This window comes from Diceros bicornis, chromosome 32 (assembly GCF_020826845.1).
Source record: "Diceros bicornis minor isolate mBicDic1 chromosome 32, mDicBic1.mat.cur, whole genome shotgun sequence".
NCBI classification, from domain to species: Eukaryota; Metazoa; Chordata; class Mammalia; order Perissodactyla; family Rhinocerotidae; genus Diceros; species Diceros bicornis.
In genome coordinates, this window is record NC_080771.1 from 10,153,606 (window position 1) to 10,180,562 (window position 26,957).

Genomic DNA, 26,957 nt, shown 5'->3' on the forward strand with positions numbered 1-26,957 from the left:
GAATATGGTAAAGTTGCAGGATACAAAATCAACATACAAAAATCAGTTGCATTTCTATACACTAACAATGAAGTAGCAGAAAGAGAAATTAAGAATACCATCCCATTTACAATTGCAACAAAAAGAATAAAATACCTAGGAATAAACTTAACCAAAGAGGTGAAAGATCTGTACACTGAAAACTATAAAACATTCCTGAAAGAAATTGAAGAAGACACAAAGAAATGGAAAGATATTCCGTGCTCTTGGATTGGAAGAATTAACATAGTTAAGATGTCTATACTTCCTAAAGCAATCTATAGATTCAGTGCAATCCCTATCAAATTTCCAACAACATTTTTCACAGAAATAGAACGAAGAATCCTAAAATTTATATGGAACAACAAGAGACCCCACGTAGCAAAAGCAATCCTGAGAAAAAAGAACTAAGCTGGAGATATCACACTCCCTGATTTCAAAATATACTACAAAGCTATAGTAACCAAAACAGCATGGTACTGGCATAAAAACAGACACACAGATCAATGAAATAGAATCTAAAGCCCAGAAATAAACCCATACATCTATGGACAGCTAATCTTCAACAAAGGAGCCAAGAACATACAATGGAGAAAAGAAAGTCTCTTCAACAAATGGTGTTGGGAAAACTGGACAGCCACATGCAAAAAAATGAAAGTAGATCCTTACCTTACACCACACACAAAAATTAACTCAAAATGGATTAAAGACTCGAATGTAAGACCTGAAACTATGAAACTTCTAGAAGAAAACATAGGCAGTACCCTCTTCGACATCAGTCTTAGCAACATATTTTCAAGCACCTTGTCTGACCGGGCAAGAGAAACAATAGAAAAAATAAACAAATGGGACTACATCAAACTAAAAACCTTCTGCACAGCAAAGGAAACCATCAACAAAATGAAAAGACAACCTAACAATTGGGAGAAGATATTTGCAAACCGTACATCTGATAAGGGGTTAATCTCCAAAATATATAAAGAACTCATGCATCTCAACAACAAAAAAACTAACAACCCAATTAAAAAATGGGCAAAAGACCTGAACAGACATTTCTCCAAAGAAGATATACAGACGGCCAACAGGCATATGAAAAGATGTTCAACATCATTAACTACCAGGGAAATGCAAATCAAAACTACAATGAGATATCACCTCACGCCCGTCAGAATGGCTATAATTAACAAGACAGGAAACAACAAGTGTTGGAGAGGATGTGGAGAGAAGGGAACACTCATACACTGCTGATGGGAGTGCAAACTGGTGCAGCCACTATGGAAAACAGTATGGTGACTCCTCAAAAAATTAAGGATAGAACTACCATACGATCCAGCTGTTCCACTGCTGGGTATTTATCCAAAGAACTTGAGAACACCAATGCATAAAGATGCATGCACCCCTGTGTTCATTGCAGCGTTATTCACGATAGCCAAGAGTTGGAAGCAACCTAAGTGCCCATTAAGGGACGAATGGATAAGGAAGATGTGGTATTTATACACAATGGAATACTAATCAGCCATAAGAAATGATGAAATCCAGCCATTTGTGACAACGTGGATGGACATTGAGGGTATTATGCAAAGTGAAATAAGTCAGAGGGAGAAGGTCAAATACCATATGATCTCACTCATTAAGTAGTAGATAATAACAACAACAAACAAACACATAGAGACAGAGATTGGATTGGTGGTTACAAGAGGGGAAGAGGAGAGGGAGGAGGGCAAAAGGGATAATTAGGCACATGTGTGTGGTGATGGGTTATAATTAGTATTTGGGTGGTGAACATGATGTAATCTATGCAGAAATAGAAGTATAATGATGTACACCTAAAATTTATACAATGTTATAAACCAATGTTACTGTAATAAACAAAAAATTAAAAAAAGAAAAAGAAATCAGGTCATCTGGAGGCAGACAAATACATAGAGAGACTTCCATACATAAACATACAGATAAACACAGAGATCTTTGAAATTTTAGCCATGTCTCAGGTACAAAACTCAAAAGAACAGTTGGACCCAAACTGTGGCTCTGGCAGATGACCCTGTTCAGATGACCAAAGATTTTTACTAAAGATTATGGTCACCGTGAAAATCTTTTTTAGAGTTGTCTTTGAAGTCATTTTGTCTTTTAGAAGCTTCTGCATATTAATCAAAGCATGCATTCCATTGTCAGAGGTTTTGAATTCTCTTTCTTAAGGATGACTCTTAAAGTGGACCTCTCTGAAAAGGAGGTTACTCAGAATGGCCATTTTAAGGTGAGATCTCCTTTAGCATGTTTAATCAACGTTGCGTGAAGGGTGGATTGATATGCTCTTACAATAGGAGACAGGGGAAACATTCCCCAGTGAGATACAATGTTTATCCCCACAACGTAATCTATAATACAATCAGGCCAAAGAGATGCAATCATTTCACATAAAGCCCATTTAGGTATACCAATTTTCTTACAAAGTTTTATCTGAATTTTATCAACTCCTATACCTCTAATCATAGTTTCCATTAAGAGTCCAAAACAAGTCTCCATCATATAACGTGACCAAGCAATGGGCTCACTCTGCTTGCGGTGATCTGAGCCAATTAATGACAATGAGTTATGGATTGAGAAAGGAAGTTTTAATTCAATCAGCTGGCATAATCAGGACGATGGCAGGCTAATGTCTCAAAAAAAAATCTTCAAACATTACAGAATCTTGAGGCAGTTATATAGTGAAAATGAGCAATGCAGAGAGGTCCAGGGATGTTGGTCTCCTGGCATGATGTGGTCCAGGCATCACATTGTTCCACTCTTTTGTCGGTTGTGATGGATACCTTATGGATGTGTTTCCCACCTGTGGTCAGCCTGTTCCTGGAGAGAAACTCACAGCACAAAGTTTTAATTTATTAAGCTATAGGGGAGTACACGCATAAGTGGAGGCAATAAATGAGGAGAGCATGTGAATTATTTTAGAGGATGTGTAGAGCAGGAAGTGGTCACACAGAGGAGGGGCTGGGGTCATTTAGCATAACAAGATGGCCTCACTCATGTTCACTTACAGTTTCCTCCCCTGTAATAGTAACCCATAATCTTATGGTCAAGGAGGAGACAGGGTGTTTTAATTTCTGTAGCTACTTCCTGCTGAATCAGGATGTCATAGGAGATCATAGAGTGGAAAAGAGGTACTTTCCTTTTGAAGTCATTGGAGGGGTCCATTAAAGGCAGCTGTCCTGTTGCTTACTTGATCAATTTGGAGCCTATGGAAGATAGGCATTTAATACCCAACTTAAGAAGGAGAAATATTAACACTCCAACAAATAGAACTGTGAAAATAAGGCTTAGACAGAAGAGATCAAAATTTTCTTTTAAAGACCTATTTTAGCTCTCCAAGGGGTTCCACCACCCACTTTCCCCTCGATTATAAGTGAGATACTTTCCTGTGATTTAGAGGCTGCCTTGATCCCGGAGTGATGTACCCAGGGTTCCACGCCTGCAAATTTTATGGAAGAGTCAGTGGTGAGAAGTATCTCAAAGGGGCCTGTCCATTTGGGTGACAACTGGTTTTGGGGTCCCTGATCTTTCTGGATTTTCAACGAAACATGATCACTAGGTCAGAAGGCATGCAGATGGATGTCAGATGGATATGTACACCTATGAGAAGCAAACTTGCAGATAGAAGTCAATACAGAGCTTAATGATTTAACACAATTAGCAATCATAACATTCCTAACAACGTCCAGAGATTCAGTCCCGGGGAAGATGCTTGAAAGAGTCCCCCACGTAGAATTTCAAAGGACTCAATTTAAGTCCACTTCAGGGAGCTACTCTAACCTGTAGCAGGGCAAGGGGCAGCACCTTATCCCAAGTTAGTTGTGTTTCCTGACAGATTTTGGCAATGGTCTTCTTTAAGGTGTGATTCATTTTTTCCGTCTTTCCAGTTGACTGAGGTCTCCAAGCTGAGTGTAGTATCCATCAGATGCTTAAGCTTTTGGACACTTGTTGGGTTATTTGGGAGACAAAGCTGATCCGTTATCACTCTGCAAGGTATTAAGTAGGCCTAACCCAGGGATGATTTCTTTTGCTTCTGAGGCTTTCTCAGTCCAAGTGGAAAGGCGTTTACCTACCCAATGAAGGTATCCACAAACACTAACAAAACTCTGTAATTCCCAGCTGCCCGGGGCATCTGGGTAAAGTCTATTTGCCAGTTTTCAGCAGGCCAATATCCTTGTGTTGGATGCCCAGATAAGAGGGACCAGAAGCGGTCTTGGGGTTGTTCTTTGCACAGATTATGTAATTTTTAGTCACCTTTTGTACATTCCTTTGTAAGTGAGGCCCTATAATGTACTTCTGGACCCACTGGAGAGTAGCGTCTCTTTTATAGTGAGTGCTCTCATGTACTTGTCTCAAGATAGGATATAAGAGGACCCCAGGTATAAGAATCTCCCCACGGGTATCCCCTTTCTAGCCTCCTAGGTGTTCAGTGTTGTATCCCCATTCTTTAGTCTGTTCCTTATCCTTTTCAGAATATATCGGCTTGTAGGCAGTAAGGTTTATCTGTGTCAGTAGGGATCCCATCATAGCGGGGTGTCTGTTTTGGCAGCCCCTTCGGCCGCTTGGTCAGCCAGTCTGTTTCCTTGGGCAACAGGTGTGTTCTTCTTCTGGTGGCCAGGCCAATGCATGATAGCTACCTGAGCAGGTTCATTAATAGCATCAAGCAGCTCTAGCATTTCAGGACCATGTCATGTCTGATTTCCTTTTTCCTTGCTCTTAAGTGTCCCCATTTTCTCCAGATTGCCCCATGAGCATGAGCTACGGAAAAAGCATAACAGGAATCTGTCTATATATTTCCTTTTTTACTCTCTAGCTAGATGGAGATCTGAAATGAGGGTGATGATTTCTGCCTTTTGAGCTGATATCCCTTGGGTATGACTTTAGCCTCTAAATTCTTTTGTAAAGTTTTGACCACGTACCCCACGCATGTCTTACCATGATCCATGAAGCTTAGCCATCTGTGAAGAGGTCTAAGTCTGGATCTTCCAGCAGACAGTTCTACAAATCAGGTTGACTGGAGTACACTGTCTCCATAACCTGTGAGCCGTCATGTTCTAAGGCTTGTAATGTCTTACTAGGGAGCAAGATGGCTGGGTTTATGGAGGATGATACTTGCACCCATACATTTGGATTGTCTGAAAGGATGGCCTGGTATTTTCCCATCTGTCCCAAAGTAAGCCAGTATCCCCCTTTTTGTTCTGATAATGTGAGTACTTGATGTGGCACATATACCTTGGCGGGTTGGCCCAGGGTGAATTTTTCAGCGTCCTGCAGGAAGGCGCAGGTAGCAGCCACTGCCCTGAGGCAGGGAGCCAGCCCTTGACAGTCTGATCCAATTACTTGGAAAAATAAGCAACTGGCCTGAGGATCATGCCCAGTTTCTTAATTAAAAGCTCCAAGCTTATTTTCTGCCTTTCATGTACATATAAGCTGAAGGGCTTGTCCAAGTTACGAAGCCCAAAGGCTGGAGCCGAAAATCATTCTGTCTTAATGGTATCAAAGGCCACCTGACACTCATTTGCCTATTCTAGTGGCTCCCAGTCCAGCCCTTTTAGAGCCTCATAGAGGAGTTTTACTATGAGTCCATAGCTGGGAATCCAGATCCAACAGAAATCAGCTGTGCCCTAGAATCCTCATAGCTGTCACTGGGTGGTGGGAGGGCTCAGGCATGCTACAGCTTTCTTTCAGTTTGGCAGTAGTTCCCTTTGGCCTTTTGATAAGGTAAATCCTAAGTACGTAATTTTTTGTTTGCAGATCTGTGTTTCTTTTTGTGAGACTTTTTACCCTGTACCTTGTACCATTCAGTGAGATGATTTAATGTCTTTATTGTGACCTTATCTTTATCTGCAGTCTATGTACCCACATTCAGTCAAATGATTTAAGGTCCTTAGTGTGTTGGCCAGACACCGCTCATTAAGTGGGGTTTGCTATCACCAAGTCATCCATGTACTGTAACAGCAATCCTTCTTGTAAAGGTAAGAGGTTCAAGTCTTTAGCTAGGGCCTCCCCAAATAGCTTAGGGGAGTTTTTGAAGCCCTGGGGGAGCACTGCCCCACAATATTGTTGAGAAGCCTGAGTAACTGGGTCACGCTATTCAAAGGCAAAGAGTTGTTGCAATTCTTCCGTGAGCAGAATGCAAAATAATGCCTCCTTTAGTCAAGAAATGAAAACCAGTATCCACCTGGAACGTTGGTTAGCAAGGCGTCATGGCTAGGCACCACAGGGTGCTGATCCTGAACCACCTCATTTATGGCATGAAGGTCCTGAATGAACCTATATTCCTCTGAATTGAGTTTCTTGACCAGGAGAATAGGAGTATTACATGGCAACTTGCAAGGTCTGATTAATCCTGTCACCAGGAATTTCTGCAGAACTGGCTGAATGCCCTGCTGAGCCTCCTGTTTTAGAAGGCTCAGAGATATTGTTTCAGGCTAGGCTTTATCATTTGGGTTTTTAAAGGTATATACGTTGGCTGGACATTCTTTGCTTTCCCAGGCTTCCCATCTGTCCACATGTCTGGTCTTGCCTCCTTGTGAATCTCCGGTGGCAGCAGGTCCAGCGGTGGTGTTTGAACACCTAGCAGGGCCACGTGGAACTGTAAGGATGATTGTTCCAGTGGCACTTGCACCTCCAGCTGGCCTGGAACACAAGCCACTTGAGCATTCAGTTTACATAGAAGGTTTCATCCCAGGAGGGGAACAGGGCATTCAGGCATATATAAAAAAAGAATTTATATTTGTTGACCTGGGGTTTTAGGTAGAAAAGATGAAGGAAAACAAATTAGTGCTCCTTTGAGGGTCCTCTCGGTATGGTTGGTTATTATTTTTCCAATTAAAAAGATCCAAGGTAGAGAAAGGAGAGTGCATCTGAACAAAGCTTGCTGGGTGCCCTTGTCCATTTAAGCCCACGGGATATTGATACGCTGGATATTACCCCACTCTTGGAAGGGCCCCTTGACCCAGTTGTCTCCCTTGCTGCATTCAAGAGGGAGAGAGTCACTCTCTTAGACCTGGAAGTCCCTCAGGCATTTCCCCTTGGGCAAGTGGAGGGCCTGGAAAAGGGGGAAGAGGAGGAGGAGGAGCCGGGGGTGCTGTCCGTGGATTTCGGGTCTCTAGGACCATTAAATCTTCATCCTCCTTCTGCCCCTCCTACATGACAGAAAGTCTTGGAACCATTAGGTGACTCTTCAGTCAATTGTCCCCCCTTCCCTGATTTAGATACAGTAGCATAAGGGCTTGGACATAGGGGATTCTATCTTCCTTTTCTTCCTTCTTGCAGAACAATTCTAGCTGCAAGATGGTATCATAATTGAGTGACCTGTTTGGGGGCCACTTTTCTGCTGAGCCTAGTGTGTACTGGGGCCACACTACATTGCAGTAAAAGATCATCCTTTTCTTTGTCTGGGCTCATAAATGAAATTGGCCCAATTGGCCAGCATGCACCGTAGTGCGCCTTTATTCTTTGGGACAGATGGAGTGGCGCCCATGGAGGAAAAACTGGCACACAGCGAAATCCCACTCTGCCTGAGCACACAGTTCTCCCACCAGTGCTACACCAGCCAAAGAGGCAAGAGGTAATGGTTTAACGTGGGGTAAAGATCTACTTTCCCAATGCTGGTGTAGGGGGTCAGGGGCCTGGCAGAAAGTTTTTAAATCTTCTGTTTTGCAGAAAATCTAAGCCCAGCTTACTTTAAGCCCAAACCTAATTTCCACACAATGACAGCAAAGAAGGTGCCAGACAAGACAGACAAAGAGAAGGAAAAGATGATCAGGCCATGCTCTCACAGCTTCTTCCCAGGGGTTAACACACAAACAGCAGTGCCTCCACTGAGGCGTACAATTCAGGCTTGACACTTAACTGAAAAGGTTGCAGACTTCATGTCCCCACAGATGACATAACAAGGACTGGAAGTATGCTGTGGGATTCTGACACAGAGAAAACCGGCACACAGAATAGTAGAGCAGCACAGACACTCAGGAGAACAGAACACACAGGTGTGTACACCATGGATAAACCAGAGACTAGTCCTCCAGATAATATACTAGGCAGTCTGTCCCTTCCTTTATCCCTAAACAACGGTGCCTAAACCAGATGGAGCTTGGCCTGACTGAGGCCTGCAGATGAGGAAAAAGGAATATAGTACCCAGGAGTGCACTCCGGACAACCCACCTAGCTGCAGACACAAGCTCATCAGCTTACCATCCAGTCCTTCGTTTCCTGATCATGGAAGCATTAGATGCAGTCTGCAAGTAAGGAGGCCACAAGGGGAATTCCCTGGGTGGAAGGGAGAAAGAAAAAGCCACCCAGTAGCTGTGGGGAAAATCTCAAAACAGCCTCCTCCAAGTTGACTAGCAACGAGCAGAGGCTATGTCCCATCTGGGGTGCCAGAAATTTGTTACCGAGCAGTGGGCTCTCTCTGCTTGCCGCAATCTGAACCAATTATTCATAACAAGTTAGGGATAGCAAAAGGAAGTTTTATTTCAATTAACTGGCATAATCGGGAAGATAGCAGACTAATGTCTCAAAAAAAAATCTTCAAAAATTACAGAATCTTCAGGTAGATATATAGGGAAAATGGGCAGTGAGGAGAGGGTCGAGGGACGTTGGTCTCCAAATGTGATGGGCTTCAGGCATCTCATTGTTCCATTCTTTTGTCAGTTGTGATGGATACCTTGTAGGTGTGTTTCCTACCCGTGGTCAGCCTGTTCCTGGAGAGAAACTCATAGAACAAAGTTTTAATTCATCAAGCTACAGGTGAGTGCATGCGTAAGTTGAGCCATAAATGAGGAGAGCATGTGAATTATTTTATAAAAGTGCAGAGCAGCTAGTAGTCACATAGAGGAGGTACTGGCGTCATTTAGCATAATAACATGGACTCACTCACATTCACTCACGATAATAACATGTAGGGGAAGGATCCCAGCTAGAGATAATATCCATTTGCAAAAAACACTCAGGCAAAGTTGACATAACCTCTTTATATAATATTAGCTCAAATATTTAATCTTCATAATGTTATCAACATTAGTGGCCTAACCATTGCCCCAAATGATTTCTGTCTCCTGGCTTTATCTTCTTTTTCAAAGGTTCATAATTGAAAACATTCCAATTTTGCAATATGCAACCTAGAGGGCTGCCCCTGGGAACGGAATCTGAATTTCCTGTTAAGGCACTGTACACGCACACACACACACACTCACACGCAAACACACATATGAAAACAAATGGGGCCGAAGTGTTCCTCTGTGAATGAAAAACCTTTAGTCCTTTCAACAAATCAGTGCCCCTCCCCTCGTCCGGAACAAACTCCAGTAACCTGGAACAAAAACCCCTGAAACAGAGGTAAACAAATGAAGGGAACACTAAGACTTCAGTCAGTTATAACGAGGAAACTCCACTAAAGGACATCCATTGCAAACAAAAACAAATGGAGCCCAAGGGCTGCAAGTGTACTAGAGCTCTGATTACCCATTATTTCCAGCCGGTCCTGTTGGAAAGGGTTAGTGCAAAGACTAAAACAAAAACTGCCCGCTACTTACAAGAGATGTCTTCCCAAGTCCTGAACCTAGTTTCTTCCTCCACCAAAAACAAAAGGGCCGTGGGCCAACGACGTCTGGTCAGCAGCCAATCGCTTGGGGCTGTCCCTGAGACAAAGGGCTCAGGCAGCTGCAGGACAGCTCCAAGGGAGGCTCTTTGCCCAAGGCCGGTGTGCCACAGGCAAGACGTCCACTAGGGACTATGTCCCATCTGGGTCGCCAAATTTGATACCGAACCTGAAGTGAGTTTGCTCACCAGCCATGCAGCAAGCCAATCTCTGACACCAGGTGTAGGGAAAGTAGGTAGGAATTTTATTGCAAAGAGCTGAGCAAGGAGAACAGGCGGCTAACACTGTAATCCTTAACTTTCTGAAAATCTGAGAGCAAGGGATTTTATTTGGGGTTTTAGGTAGGGGAGGGGGAGCATGTGTCCTTGGTGGCTGAAATTCTAAGAGTCCTCCACACAGGCGTTACTATCTGTTCTATATGTGGCATGTAGTGGATTTTTAGTCTTGACAGCTAAAGCTTACAATCAGTCATTTTAGCTTCTGAATGCTCCTGCAAGACGCTTAGTCAGGCGGGGGGCTGTCAGCAAGCTCCTTTCTTATCAGTGGTCCTCCTGGTGTTCTGCAAGGTGAGATCAGAAACTTTGGTTATTTTGTTTCCCCCATTTACCTGGTGGGGACAAGACACAGTTTCACCGTAATCCAGGAAAATTTTAACTCCTTCATCCTCAGGTTCAATCTGCACTCTATCGAATCATTCCTTAATCTTGGGGAATGGGGGTGAAGACTGCTCCAGCTGCTTCCTGCTGTGAAAGGGCAAAATTCAACGTCAAAGGAATGAAATAGTTCTACCTTTATTTTAAAATATTCTTTGACACTAGGTGGGGGAGAGAGAGGTATGTTCTGCATGACTAATATTTTAGTACTCTGCTCAATGGCTTTGGAACAACACTTACATCCACATTTTATAATTACATAGACAACCACACATATTAACAGAATAGATTGCCCAAATCTTAGCATTCCCTCCATAATGGACCTTAATCCTTGGGTAATCCAAGAGAAGAGGGCTGTAAACCAATCAAGGTTAGGATCTGTAACCTGAAATGAAATCTGATGTCAAGAAGAAGAAGAAGAAGTGACGTCAGCATCATGGCAGAGTGAGCTTCCCCCATTGAACTCTGCCCCTCTAAGACACAACAAAAAGGACATTCATATTCCAACAGAAGCTATTCACACAACACAGGGGACGTCTGAGGCACCCAGGCAGCCATACCACCAAGGATGGAGGTGCTGGAATCCCCAGAGGAAGTGGAAGGAGGTAAGAGGAGCTCCCTTCCTTCCCAAAGGACTGAGACCCAGAGACTGAGACCACGCGGCTCTCAGAGGAGGGGGAGAGGCGGCTCGCCGCGTGAAAACTTGCGCTCTCCAAGACCCCTCACAGCCTGAGGGGATCCCCCTACGGAGGGAACAGAACTGTTGTGAGGGTAGTTTAAACAAGCTAGGCACTCAGGAGAGCAGAGAGTGACAGCGAAGCGAGAAAACTCTGAGATCAGGGAGGCGAAAGTAAGCGCTCCTCCCCGACCCGGCCTGCCCAACTGGTGCTTCAGCACAGCGGCGCTTCAGCTCAGCCCCAGTCCCAGAGGCAGTGGCCCCCAGGTGCCCGGGCCCCACCAGCAGGGGCAGCGTGACCATGCCCCATCCCCACAGGCAGCGTCCCCCAGGTGCCCAGGCCTGACCAGCACCAAGGCAAGCCTGCACCCCTGCACCAGAGGCAGTGGCAGCTCAGGCCCCACCACGCCACAGCCCAGCTGCTCTGGCTGGACCAAGCCACGGCCCCAGCTTCCCCGGCTTCCCCAGGCCACAGCCCCAGCTTCCCCAGCTTCCCCGGGCCCCACCCACAGCTCCTTCAACTTGACCATCCCCTCCCACCCCTGGCTCCAGCGGCTTTGGCTTGGCCTGTGCTCAGGCTGCAGCTGACTTGGTGCCAGCAACTTTGGCCCACTGCACTCCAGTTCCAGCTTCTTTGGCCCAGCAGCACCCCAGCTCCTCCTTCTGCCCAGCACACTCCAGTTCCAGCTTCTTTGGCCTGGAGGCACTCCAGCTCCTTCTTTGGCCCAGTGCACTCCAGTTCCAGCTTCTTTGACCCAGCAGTGCTCCAGCCCATGCTTCTTTGGCCCAGTGGCACTTCAGCTGCTTCAACCCACCTGCACCCGAGCACCAGCTCCTTCGGCATAGCTGCACTCCAGTCTCAGCTGTTCCCACAATTCCCCCCCAGCATCCTTCACTCAGCCATACCTCAGATCAGCCAGGGGCTGACGAGAGTGCTCGCGGATTGAGGCGGGCCAGAATACACAGCCCTTGACCCCCACCCAGCGGCAGCAAGAGGAAACCGTGACCATATATTTTTACTATGAGGAAAAGTAAGCCAACACCAACAGGTGCCATGCAAAAATATATTAAATCTCCAGACCAAAATGAAAATGAGAAGCACCCAGAAGTCAACCCAGACAGCACAGAAATGTATAACCTTAACGGCAGAGAATTCAAAATAGCCATCATAAAAAAGCTTAATGAAATACAAGAAAACACAGACAGACAATTCAATGATATCGAGAGTTTATTCACAAAACAGATTGAAACTGTAAAAAAAGAAATCAGAAATCTTAGAGATGAAAAACACGATAGAGGAGATAAAGACAAATCTGGAAGGCTTAAGCATCAGAGCTAACAATATGGAGGAAAGAATTAGCAATATTGAGGACAGCAATGCAGAAATGTTCTGGATGGAGGAGGAAAGAGAACTAAGACTAAAAAGAAATGAAGAAAATCTCCGAGAAATATCTGCCTCAATTAGGAAATCCAACATAAGGATTATAGGTATTCCAGAGGGAGAAGAGAAGGAAAAAGGAGCAGAGACCTTGTTCAAAGAAATAATATCTGAGAACTTCCCAAACCTGGGTAAGGAGCTGGAAATACAAGTGAATGAAATAAATAGATCTCCTAAATATATCAACATGAAAAGACCCTCTCCAAGGTGTATAGTAGTAAAGCTGGCAAAAGTCAATGACAAAGAAAAAATATTAAGGGCAGCTAGAGAAAAAATAATAACATACAAAGGATTTCCTATCAAGCTCTCAGCTGATTTCTCGACAGAAACTTTACAGGCTAGGAGAGAGTGGAACGATATATTCAAAATTCTGAAGGACAAAAACTTTCAGCCAAGAATACTCTATCCAGCAAAAACATCCTTCGGATACGATGGAGGAATAATAACTATCCCAGATAAACAAAAGCTAAGGGAGTTCATTGCCACAAGACCCCCACTACAAGAAGTGCTCAAGAAGGCCCTCATCCCTGAGGAAAAAAAGAGAAAGGGATTCAAAGTTTTTAACAAGGAGGAAAATAGGTCAACAAAACCAGAAAAATTGCAGTCCTCTATCAAAATAGATTAGCAAACACTTAAATGTAAAACCAAAGATCAAGGGAAGGTAAGCAACAAGAATAAATATAACCCCATCATGTTAAACAGGAAACTCACAACACAAGAAGGAATAAGATGTGACAACAATAACTTAGTAGGGGAAGAGGAAAGGGATCAAATCAACTTAGTCTAAGGGAATAAGAGGACCTCAAAAAATGGACTATAACATCCATGAGATTTTTTACACAAACCTCATGGTAACCACTAACCGAATAATCAGAACAGAATCACACACCATAAAGAAAAAGAAAACTAAGAGAACCCCCATACAGAACTACCAAACTAAATTGGTAGTCTGAAACACACAGGACGAGAAACAAAAGAAATGCAAAAGAACCGGAAAAGGAGTGACAAAATAACAACAACAAGCCCCCATATATCAATAATTACCCTAAATGTAAATGGACTGAACACAGAGTGGTAGGATGGATTAAAAAACAAGACCCAAGAATATACTGCCTCCATGAAACACCTCTCAGCTCTAAAGACAAACACAGGGTCAGAGTGAAAGGATGGAAGACAATACTCCAAGCTAATGGCAAACAAAAGAAAGCAGGCATTGCCACACTTAGACAAAGTTGACTTCAAGATAAAACAGGTAATGAGAGACAAAGAGGGGCATTATACCACGCTTAGACAAAGTTGACTTCAAGATAAAACAGGTAATGAGAGACAAAGAGGGGCATTATATAATGATAAAAGGGACACTACACCAAGAAGACATGTCACTTTTAAATATATATGCACCCAATATAGGAGCACCAAGGTACATAAAGCAGCTATTAACAAACCTAAAAGGAGATATGAGCAACAACACAATAGTAGTAGGGGATCTTAACACCCCACTCTCATCAATGGACAGATCATCCAAACAGAAAATAAATAAGGAAACAATGGACCTAAACGAAAAACTAGATGAGATGGACTTAATAGACATATACAGAGCACTCCATCCAAACACAGCAGATTACATATTCTTCTCAAGTGTGCATGGAACATTCTCAAGAATAAACCGTGTGTTGGGAAACAAGGCATGCTTAAATAAATTTAAGAAGATTGAAACCATAACAAGCATCTTTTCAGACCATAATGCCATGAAGTTAGAAATCAACTACAAGGAAAAAACTGGGAAACTGACAAAGCTGTGGAGACTCAACAACATGCTACTAAACAACCAATGGATCATTGATGAAATTAAAGGAGAAATCAAAGCATATCTGGAGACAAATGAAAATGAAAATACACAGTACCAACTCACATGGGATGCAGCAGAAGCGGTCCTGAGAGGGAAACTCATTGCAATACAGGCCCACCATAACAAACAAGAAAAAGCCCAAATAAACAACTTCAAACTACGCCTACAGAATTAGAAAAAGAAGAACAAACAAAGCCTAAAGTCAGCAGAAGGAGGGAAATAATAAAACTCAGAGCAGAAATAAATGAAATTGAAATTAAAACAACAGTAGAAAGGATCAATGAAACAAAGAGCTGGTTCTTTGAGAAGATATACAAAATTGACAAACCCTTAGCCAGACTCACCAAGAAAAAAAGAGAGAAGGCTCAAATAAATAAAATTAGAAATGAAAAAGGAGAAATTACAACAGATACCACAGAAATACAAAAGATTATAAGAGAATACTATGAAAAACTATATGCCAACAAGTTGGACAATCTAGAAGAAGTGGATAAATTCCTAGACTCATACAACCACCCAAAAACTGAATTAAGAACAAATAGGGAACCTGAATAGACCAATAACAAGTAATGAGATTGAAACAGTAATCAAAAACCTCCCAAAAAATAAAAGTCCAGGACTGGATGGCTTCTCTGGAAAATTTTACCAAATATTCAAAGAAGACTTAATACCTATCCTTCTCAAACTATTCCAAAAAATAGAGGAAGATGGACCACTTCCTAACTCATTCTACGAGGCCAACATCACCCTGATACCAAAGCCAGGCAAAGACAATACTAAGAAGGAAAACTACAGACCAATATCCGTGATGAACATAGATGCAAAAATCCTCAACAAAATATTGGAACCGAATACAGCAATACATTAAAAAGGTCATACACCATGATCAAGTGGGATTTATACCAGGGACACAGGGATGGTTCAACATCTGCAAATCAATCAATGTGATACACCACATGAACAAAGCGAGGAATAAAAACCATATGATCATCTCAATAGATGCAGAGAAGGCTTTTGACAAGATCCAACATCAATTTATGATTAAAACTCTCAACAAAATGGGTATATTATTAACATAATAAAGGCCATATATGATAAACCCACAGCCAACATCATACTCAATGGGGAAAAACTGAAAGTCATCCCTCTGAAAACAGGGACAAGACAAGTGTGCCCACTCTTGCCACTCTTATTCTTCACAGTACTGGAGGTTCTGGCCGGAGCGATTAGGCAAGAAAAAGGAATCCAAATAGGCAATGAAGAAGTGAACTGTCGCCGTTTGCAGATGACATGATCTTATATATAGAAAACCCTAAAGAATCCATTGAAAAACTGTTAGAAATAATCAACAACTACAGCCAAGTGGCAGGGTACAAAATCGACTTACAGAAATCAGTTGCATTTCTATATACCAACAACAAACTAACAGAGAACTCAAGAAGACAATCCCATTTACAATTACAACAAACAGAATAAAATATCTGGGAGTAAATTTAACCAAGGAAGTGAAAAACCTATACAATGAAAATTATAACACATTACTGAGTGAAATCAATGATGACATGAAGAAATGGAAAAATATTCCATGCACTTGGATTGTAAGAATAAACATAGTTAAAATGTCCATACTACCTAAAGCAATCTACCGATTCAATGCAATCCCAATCAGAACCCCAAGGACATTCTTCACAGAAATAGAACAAAGAATACTAACATTCATATGGGGCAACAAAAGACCCCATATAGCTGAAGCAGTCCTGAAAAGGAAGAACAAGGCTGGAGGCATCACAATCCCTGACTTCAAAACATACTACAAATCAATAGTAATTAAAATAGCATGGTACTGGTAGAAAAACAGACACACAGATCAAAGGAACAGAATTGAAAGTCCAGAAATAAAACATCATATCTATGGGCAGCTAATCTTTGACAAAGGAACTAAGGACATACAGTGGAGAAAGGAAAGTCTCTTCAATAAATGGTGCTGGGAAAACTGGACAGCCACTGGCAAAAGAATGAAAGTAGACCACCATCTTTCACCATACACAAAAATTAACTCAAAGTAGATCAAAGACCTGAAGGTGAGACTTGAAACTATAAAACTCCTGGAGGAAAACATAGGTAGTACACTACTTGTCATCAGCCATGTAGGGAATGAATTTTGACTTTTTGAATTCTGTGTCTACTCAGACAAGGGAAACAAAAGAAAAAATAAACAAGTGGGACTTCATCAGATTAAAGAGCTTCTACAAGGCAAATTAAACCAGGATCAAAATGGATAGGGAACACACCAGCTGGGAAAAAACGTTTGCAAACCATATATCTGACAAGGGATTAATCTCCGTAATACATAAAGAACTCACACAACTGAATAACACAAAAACAAACAACCCAACCAAAAAATGGGCAGAGGAAATGAACAGACACTTCTCCAAAGAAGATATACAGATGGCCAATAGGCATATGAAAAGACGCTCAACATCACTAATCATCAGGGAAATGCAAATCAAAACCACACTAATATATCATCTTACACCTGTTAGAATGGCTATAATCACCAAGACAAAAAACAAAAAATGCTGGAGAGGCTGTGGAGAAATGGGAACCCTAATCCACTGCTGGTGGGAATGCAAACTAGTGCAGTCTCCATGGAAAACAGTATGGAAATTCCTCAAAAAATTAAAAATAGAAATACCCTATGATTCAGCTATCCCACTACTTGGTGTCTACCCAACGAACCTGAAATCAACAATCCAAAGAGGCTTATGCACCCCTATGTTCATTGCAGCATTATTCGCTATAGCCAAGACATGGAAGAAACCCAAATGTCCCTCAACTAGTGATTGGATAAAGATGTGGTATATATATATACGACGGAATACTACTCAGCCATAAAAAAAACAAAATCGTCCCATTTATGACAACATGGATGGACCTGGAGGGTATTATGTTAAGTGAAATAGGCCAGAAAGAGAAAGATAAACAGTGCACGATTTCACTCATATGTGGAAGATGAACAAACACACGGACAGATAGAACTGTTTGGTGGTTACCAGGAGCTAGGAGGGTGGGGGGGTGTGCACAAGAGGTGGAGGGATGCACTTATATGGTGACTGATTAACGATAATGTACAACAAAAATTTCACAATTAAAAAAAGAAAAAAAAAAGCAAGCTCTACCTCAAGTCTTATTGCATAGGAATCTATTGTGTAAGCATGACTAGGTAGGACAGTGGTCTAATTTTATCCAAATTTCCTAAAAATGCAAGTCAATTTCTGCAGGAAGTGGAGGAAGCATATTACTTATCTTTCTCTCTGTAGGTATACTGTGCATGTATTGTGGAGGCTGTGTCCTTCCAGATGGGTAAAATAAAAGGGAGCAAAAAGCAAATACAAGAAAATTGCTTCTGTTGACTCATATGGGAAGGTGTAAAGTCATATTCACCAATCTTTTGGGGGACAGATTTTTAATTGACCATTTGGAATTCTCAAAATTTCCTATTAAACATCATATGGAACACAAAAATAGAAGAAGTCAAAAAGAAGTCAAGAAGAAGAAGCTAACCTGAAGTGAAATCTGATGTAGCCAAGTAGCCTGCTGTCTAATAGTCCAACAAGTAAGGTAAGAACCTGGGAGTCATTTATTACATATCTTTAGGAGACCATCTTCTCTACAGCAACTTGAGGTCTATCAGAGGTTCATGTGTCCATTTGGAGAAGTCAGTGTCTAGATTAAGAAGTCAGCCAAGATTTGGGTGACCCTGGTTGTGATGTTCTTTTGTGGCATGGTTCCCATTCCCTGTGGCATTTCATGTATGATCCCATCCAGTGGGGATGGAATTGATCTTCTGGATGCTTGTGTTTACAGGAATTTAATAGGACAGAGTCTCCATGAAAAAGATGGTGCAGAGCAACATCTGACAGTGTCTAGTTCCTAAATTTGAGTTCTCTCTTGGTCTTTCAGATCATCTCTAGAACATAGGAAAGGTTTCCCAAAGATAGGCCTATATTGTGCGAGCAAATAACCAGATATTTAACAACAAGCATTTATAGAGAAAGAAAAAGAAAACAAGGCTAATGGTGGGAGCAAATTATAAATTAATTCCTGAGCCCAATGGATGGCAAGTCAAGAAGATTTCTAGATGTCAGGGTCAAAGCATCTTTTGCAGTTTGAAATGTCTCTGATGATGTCTTTGGGAGCTCAGGTAAGCTATTTGAGTGGCTTATACAGCAATAGACATGAAGATCTTCCAAACATGGGCTATCATGCTATTCTATCTTGCATTTACATTAAGTTTTCCAGCTTCAGTTTGTCAATAGAAAACAAAACCCTCAAAGATAATTAACAGAATGAGAATCCAATATCCACAAATGTGTAATAGTTTCTATTGAAATATAATTTTTCTCTCTGAAATCAACCTCATTTTTACCAAAGATAGCTAAATTAAGACTCATTGGTTCACAAAATAAATCTAGTTTCAATAAACTTGGCCCAACTATTTTCATAAGAATAGCAATTGATCACATAGGGTCTTTTAAATCTGCTTTGCTGGAACATTTCATAAGGAATCTCAGATTGAACTTATTTATTTATTTATTTATTTATTTATTGTGAGGAAGATCAGCCCTGAGCTAACATCCGTGCTAATCCTCCTCTTTTTGCTGAGGAAGACTGGCTCTGAGCTAACATCTATTGCCAATCCTCCTTTTTTTTTTCTCTCCCCAAAGCCCCAGTAGATACTTGTATGTCATAGCTGCACATCCTTCTAGTTGCTGTATGTGGGAGGTGGCCTGAGTGTGGCCGGAGAAGTGGTGTGTCGGTGCGCGCCTGGGATCCGAACCCAGGCAGCCAGTAGCGGAGTGTGCACACTTAACCGCTAAGCCATGGGGCCGGCCATCACATTGAACTTTAAAGGCCCCTTCAGGACAGAAAAGCCAAGCCAAGGACTTGTCATCACACTCTGCCAGCAATGCATACCGATTTGGGCTAATTCCTCTCTTTTTGAGGTCCCCAAAATAACCTGAGTTTCTTGCACCTGCCAGGGAAGCAACCTTCTTTACTCACCTGGTATGGTTGCTGGGTACCCTGTAAGCAAGTTACCACACCCATATTTCCAAGTGGTTTTATTTGTTCCATAAGGTCAATCTTTGTCCCTTAAAGCTGTTTGGTCATATCTGAGTTTTTGCATGTTTCTCTAAAATATGACATTCCAGTCAAAACTGGTCAGTGTTAACTGGTGTTTCCAATTGTATCCTGCAATAAGGAGACAGATTCTTATTCAACTTATGCAAACAACTATAGTGCCATGAAAATAAGAATACTCGCTCATGAAGAGTTTTCAAGTTCTGGAGGGATCAGATAGGGAGGAAAAGATAAATGCTTCAATTCTTCTTACAAATGGCAACAAGTCATAGTTTCTTAAGAGAAAAGAGAAAATTTTTCCTTAAATCTGGAAAACAAAAACTAAAACTCAGTAATATTTCAAATGAAAAGTCATAAAAATTATCAGCATCCTCATTAATTTATTCATTCTCATATAATTAATTCTTGATCTTGATCATCATATTAATTCTTGATCTTGGTCTTCTGTTAGGAGTTTTACAAGGCCATCAGTTTCTTCATTAGAGTTCTGTAATTTCCTATCCAGCTCAGTTTTATGATCTGAAGGTTTATCAGAAACCTGCATTCTAGAGCAAGTGTCAGAGTCCTTTCCATGAATCTCTCTAAAGATGAAACACATCTGCAAAAACATCAGAGTGAAACCACAATTGTCTGCTAATAACAAAACTTTCAAAAATGGCAATTGACAAAGACACTTGGCCATTTCTGTGACATATAACACTTTGAAATAGTAACGAGAATTCTGACTGATAACCAAGACAGATCAGAATTCTAGGAATGTTATATTATTTTTTAAGCATTTATGTTAATAACATTGACTCACACACTATAACCTAAGACGGTTTAGCATCACTTATTTGACAATACTTCCCCTGCAATTTAAACATACCAAATAAGTCTAATTAGTTTATTATCTCTCTTTATAGAAAGAGATAACAAATTCTTTGAGAAGTCCCAGGGCCCATTGGAAATTCTGAAAATTCCTTTTTAAGTCAAAAGAAAGACTTTACCAAGGATTCAAACCTTGGGGGTAGTTTGTCAAAAATATCAAAAGGGTTTAAAACACTTGTTCAAAGAGGAAACAATGCTTAGTTATCCATTCAATCAAGATGGCAATGGAAGATGTCAAAGGGAAATAGAGAAGGTTTAAACAATTTAAAAAAGAACCTTAATAGAGAGACCTCAGACGTTTTGAACATAGGAAATTATATAACAAAGCAGAGATTTTTCCTCCCGTAGGTAGACTTACTCAAACACAGTGAAACCCTATTCAATCTCTTTATCAAGAGCAGACCAAAAGTTCAAAAACATCATCCTTTCGAAGGAGTGAAAGCCAGATTCTGATTTTGCCCCAGCATACTTTTGATACTGAAACTCATTCATTTAACTGCATTCATTGTAATCTCAGCCAACTTGATTAAATGTTGCACAAAACTCCTCAGGGTTTTACTTCCACAAACCTTCTGTCACTTACTTTTTACATTCAGAATTTGTCCCATGCTTTCTTTCCTTCTTTTTTCCTAGTACTTGAGGACAAATTTATCTTTCTTAACAAAACAAATAAAAATATCTCTGTTCTTTATACCTTCTTTACTGAAAACGTATAATTCACTTTCCTTACATATAGACACATGTACTTCCTCATAGAAAATTCTCCTGCATGCACAAAACACGTTTATCAATAAACCTAAGACTCTTTCAGTTTCTCTGAGATAAGAAACCAAAAGCAGACAAATGTATGCTTAGTAATCAATTTCTAATGTTTTATCTTAGTGGAAATGATCTAGATAGTCAATAAATTTCTGTCATTTCACTTAAGTTAGCAAAACTCTAAAGTTTCAAGTTACCAAAAAGATTTGGGGAGTTGTTTTTCCAGTATACAGACCATAAAACATAATTATTGCACCCAAAAACTTTCACCCATTTTCATCTATCTAAATCATTTCTTCCCAAAAATTAGGTTTAGATTACTTACAAAAACTCCATGTGACATTAAAGCAGTTAGCCATTATCTTTTAGTATATACACCACAACACATCATTATTGTTAAAAAGTTCCCCCAAAACTTTCATCCTTTTTACATCTATTTAGTTCACTGGTTCTCAACAATTATATTTAGATTGCCTACAAAAACCTCATGAGACATCAAACAAAATCAGCTATTATTCTAACTAATTATGTTTTACTGACAAGTTTTGTAACAGAGAGAACATGTTTTTATCCTATCCAATGTTGATAACTCTGAAAACATGTTTATTTCAATTAAACCAACACACTTAAACAAGTTCTGATTTACCAAAGATCATTTTATATCATGTTAACTTGAATGACATCTGGGCTAGTTTCTATTACATTCAGAATCAAATTATATAAGAAGTTACTTCAAGCCAATGAAATAGAGCTCCTTAGAAATCAGATCATCTGGAGGCAGACAAATACACAGAGAGACTTACATACACAAACATACAGATAAACACAAACAGAGATCTTTAAAATTTTAGCCATGTCTCAGGTACAAAACTCAAAAAAACGATTGGACCCAAACTGTGGCTCTGGCAGATGACCCTGTTCAGATGGCCAAAGATTTTTACTAAAGATTCTTTTCACCATGAGGATCCTTTTTAGCGTTGTCTTTGAAGTCATTTTGTCTTTTAGAAGCCTCTGCATATTAATGAAAGAATGCATTCCATTGTCAGAGGTTTTGAATTCTCTCTCTTAAGGGCGACCCTTAAAGTGGACATCTCTGAGAAAGAGGTTCCCCAGAATGGCCATTTTAAGGTGAGATCTCCTTTACCATGTTTAATTAACATTGCCTGAAGGGTGGATTGAAATGCTCTTACAACACCAGGCAGGGGAAACATTCCCCAGTCAGACACAATGTTTATCCCCACAACATAATCTATAGTAATCTAACATAATCTAGAATCAGGCCAAAGAGATGCAATCATTTCACATAAAGCCCATTTAAGTATACCAATTTTCTTACAAAGTCTCATCTGAATTTTATCAACTCTTATACCTCTAATCATAGTTTCCATGAAGAGTCCATTAACAAGTCTCTGTCATATAACGTGACCAAGCAATGGGCTTGCTCTGCTTGTGATGATCTGAGTCAATTAATCACAATGAGTTAGGGACTGAGAAAGAAAGTTTTAATTCAATTAGCTGGCATAGTCGGGAAGATGGCAGACTAATGTCTCAAAAAAATCATCTTCAAACATTACAGAATCTTGAGGTAGTTATACAGCAAAAATGAGCAGTGCAGAGAGGTCCAGGGATGTTGGTCTCCTGGCGCGATGGGGTCCAGGCATCACCTTGTTCCATTCTTTTGTCAGTTGTGATGGATACCTTATGGGTGTGTTAAGTTTAATACTGAACCTGAAGTGAGTTCACTCACCAGTTGCACAGCAAGCCAATCTCTGACACCGGGTGTAGTGGAAGAAAGTGGGAATTTTATTGCAGAGTGCCGAGCAAGGAGAATAGGGGGCTAATGCTGTAATCCCAAACTCTCCCAAAATCTACAAGTAAGGGTTTTATTTGGGGTTTTAGGTAGGGAAGGGGGAGCATGTGGCCTTGGGGTTGAAGTTCTAAGAGTCCTCCGCACAGGCATGACTGTTTGTTCTATGTGTTGCACGCAGTGGATTCTTAGTCTTTGACGGGCTAAAGTTTACAATCAGTCATTTTAGCTTCTGAATGCTCCTGCAAGATGCTTAGTCAGGCAGGGGGCTGTCAACAAGTTCCTCTCTCATCAGGTCCTCCTGCTGTTCTGCATGGCAAGCTCAGAAACTTTGGTTATTTTGTTTCTCACGTTAACCTGGTGAGAACAAGGCGCAGTTTCACCCTAATCCAGGGAAACTTTAACTCCTTCACCCTCAGCGTCATTGTTAGGGATGTTGGAAGGGAAACAACCCCTTTTCTCGCTGTTATCGAAGTCAGGTCTCCTTCTCATCTACCATGATACCTTCTTTGGGGTGTCTCAAGCTTTGGGAACCATCTGGACTGGGGGTACAAGCAGGCTTTGGGAGCACTAGAGAGATTTATGGAAAGGACCCGGACAAATGTGCCCGAAAATCTCGTCAGGTGGGGACTGGAAGGAGGGAGGAGGTGGAGGTCTGTCTGCACTGCTGTAGTGGACAGAAGAGAAGCAGCTGCAGCCAGTGTGTGGACAGGGAGAAGAAATGGGCCTGGGAGGCGACGGTCACATGGTGGCTGGTCTCCTGTCCACAACTCCTTTGTGTCGCTGCCCCACCCCCCACCAAGCCAGGGACCTGACCACCAGGCGGGCGTTGCACAGGGCTCCAGGAAAGGGTGAACCTGAGGACAACGGGGTGGGTTGGGGCAGTGGCAGGAAAGATGGCCAGGGCTCAGGGACTAAGTTCCAGAAACACTTGGGGGAGGGGGTGGCGGCCACCTGGGGAAAATTGGGAAATGGGCGTTCAGGGAGGCTGGGACACCAAGTGCCTCTCGGCACACAAGCCCCTCCACATCAGCGGGAGCTAAAGGGTCCAATGCCAGGCTGCACACCTAGCCCGTTAGCGTTCCCAGAATCCTGTGCCTGGCCGCGTCCACACAGATCAACCGAGGGCACCGAGGGCCGCGGAGTCTCCCCAGGGCAAGGTGCAAGGAATGGGGTGAGGTGTTTGTGCCAGAGCCTCCTCCTCTGGTTAGAAAGGGAGCAGGTGGGCTCCTAGGCTCTGTGACCACGCCTTCCACCAGCCCAAGTGCATCTTCCTCAGCAGCTTTCAACCAATGTCCTCACCTTGCTCCAAACAGACCCCGACTGCTCCTGCTCCTCTGGTAAGGGACACCCGGCTCTGGGCCTTAGGATGCCCCTTTCTCAGCCACAAATCAGTTTCCCTTGGGTTCGAGGAGGGAGTGTTTTGAGTTTGAGCTGAGGTGGACTCCTTCAGTTTTCCCATCTGTGCTTTCAGCCTGACCTGGCGCCTAAATGGCCCTTTAGTGCACTTCCATCTTCCCAGCAGCTTGCATGTCAGAGGGGAGAGGCCTGAGGCTCAAGGCTGCCCTGCTCCACATCACCCAGGCGGTCAAGGGGCTTGTGTGCCCAGCCCCAGGGCTCTGTCCAGGTGTCTGAGTTGCCTGTGCTGGCTGGGAGGCAGGGGACATTGCCTCTTCTGGGCTCAGCCGTAAGGCCCTGTGGGGTCAGAACAGGAGAGCATCTGCCCATCCTGGCCTGTGGGGAGAGAAGGCGGGGTGAGGCTTCCCCCGGCCCTGAGTGGGACAGGAGCTCCCCGGTCTGACCCCGCCCTGAGCAGGAAGCATCTGTGGGCCCACTGCTGTATCTCCTGCCTCACCCCAGTGCTCACTGCCCGGCTTTCTCTTCCTTGCAGGTGAATCCTGCACCTGCCCTGGCTCCTGCAAATGCAAAGAGTGCAAATGTGCCTCCTGCAAGAGGAGTGAGTGTGGGCCCTTCTGGGGGTCTGGGGGTGGGCTGAGTCAGAGAGAGCACCCGGAGCTCAGCAGGCAGGAGCAGGCCAGGGAGCCCGCCTCCTGGCGTCCACGGCCCTCAGCAGTTGATTCAGGATCAGAGCCCCAACCTTCCTTCCAGAACGGGGCATCTGAGGCTAGATGGGTTCTCAACTTGGTACTGGAACTGGGTCTCCTGGCTCCTGAGGCAGCATCCTTAATGCTCTCAGGGGCTGAAGCGCTCTATGGACATGAACTAGTGAGCGTGGTGTGGTTTCTCTGACCTGCCGGTGCAGCCCCGTCCGTCCAGGCAGCCCAGAGCTCCCCGGCCCTCCTGGGAGCTGCTCTGGCAGGAGTTTGCCCCCCTCTGACCTTGACTTTCCTCACTTCATTTTCAGGCTCTGGGGGGCTGGTCGCCTTTTGCCCCAGAGGCCCTGTCACTGCCTCTCCAGGCTGTCTGCCCTGTCCTGGTCTCCAATGGGGCAAAACAGCCTTTTTCTGTTAGGTGGATGTTTTCCAAAGGGTCTATCAATTGCCTGGGGACAGAGCACGCCACCCTAAACTCAGGGTCCTCAGAGGCTGGGGGCAGAGCTTGTGCCAGGCCTGGCATTGGGAAGGGAGGTCCCGGTGATGTCTGCTCTGACCCTTCACTCTGCCCTGTCTTCCCCAGGCTGCTGCTCCTGCTGCCCCGTGGGCTGTGCCAGGTGTGCCCAGACCTGCATCTGCAAAGGGGCATCGGACAAGTGCAGCTGCTGCGCCTGAAGTCGGGGAGAGCCTGCTCCCGACGGAAACAGAGCAACACGTACACATACACACACAAACACACACACCCCTGCGTTTTTACACATCGTTTCATACACTCCCGACCTGTTTGCAACATTCCTGTGTCTATGAAATCTGTGAGCTCTAATAAACGTTGTTGACTGTATTCTGGCTCTGTTTTCCTCTGCGTGTCTTGGAAATAAGGGACTCCATGCCCATCACGGCTGGGGTGGGGGTTGGACTGGAGGTGCAGAGACCTGGGTTCTGGACCCAAATACTGGACCCTAACAAACCGAGTGCCTGAAGCAAGTCAGGATCCCTCTCTGAGCTTCAGTTTCTCAGCTGAAAATGAAAGCATCGTCCAGGTGACAGAAGGGCACGGGGCAGACACAGGTTCCCCTCTATTCCCACTGTAAGTGTTGAGGGCATAGAAACTTCTCTGTTTCTCATGTTCATTGTCTGGGGATCCTCTGCCAAACTTCAGTCCTGAGTGATGTGAGGCTTCCAAAGTCCTCAGAGCGGCTGGAATTCAACTCCCCACTTGTGTGACTTCTACACGGGGCCTGCTTCTAAAACGCTGTTAAAGGTCCTGTTTGTATTTTCTAACACAGATTTAAACTCTGGCCAAACAAAATGAATTACTAAGAAAATCTTCCAAAGGACACATTCTATAAAACCTGTTTTTAGATTCAACACACAAAATTTCAATAAATATATGAAGAACAAAGAAGAAAACTAGAGATTTAAAAAACGCTGCACTTTTGTTCATTGAAGGTGTCCACTGAGCACTGGAAACAGTTCACAGATGCCTCCCCGTGTGGACCACGCACACCTTGAGTACCACTGCCACCACCATCCCCACAGGGGACCAGCACTCTTGGCTTGCCCAGTGCCCCTGATGGGACACTTGCACCCACTGGGAGATCCCTGTGGTGACTCGGCTGTGAATCTTTGGAAGCTCCTCCCTGGGTCGGGCTGAACTCTGCCCCTCCTTCCAAATCCAACCTTGGCTCCTTGAAACTGATGAAGTGACCAGGGACTTGGAGGGAAGTGCCCAGCAAATTCTCAGCAAGAGGGAGTGTCCCTGAGAACTGGTTCCAGAGGAAGCCCCTCATGTCTGCCTGAGCAGGGGGGACATGGATACTGCAGTGGGAGGGTGGGAGCGGTGGTGTTTATGAGGCAGAAGCGAGGGGCTGAGTGATGTGGAATTCATGCCAACCATCAGTCCTCCTGGCCATTGGTGGAGGGACCTGCTCTTCGATGTTCAATCAAAGAGAAAGATGAGTCACCCGGCCCAGGAGTCTGGACCTTGCTTGCCCAGAGGCGCCCTGTGTGAAGAAGGGATTTCAGAAACCAGGCTGCGCTGAGTGCCTGGGGGTGGGTGT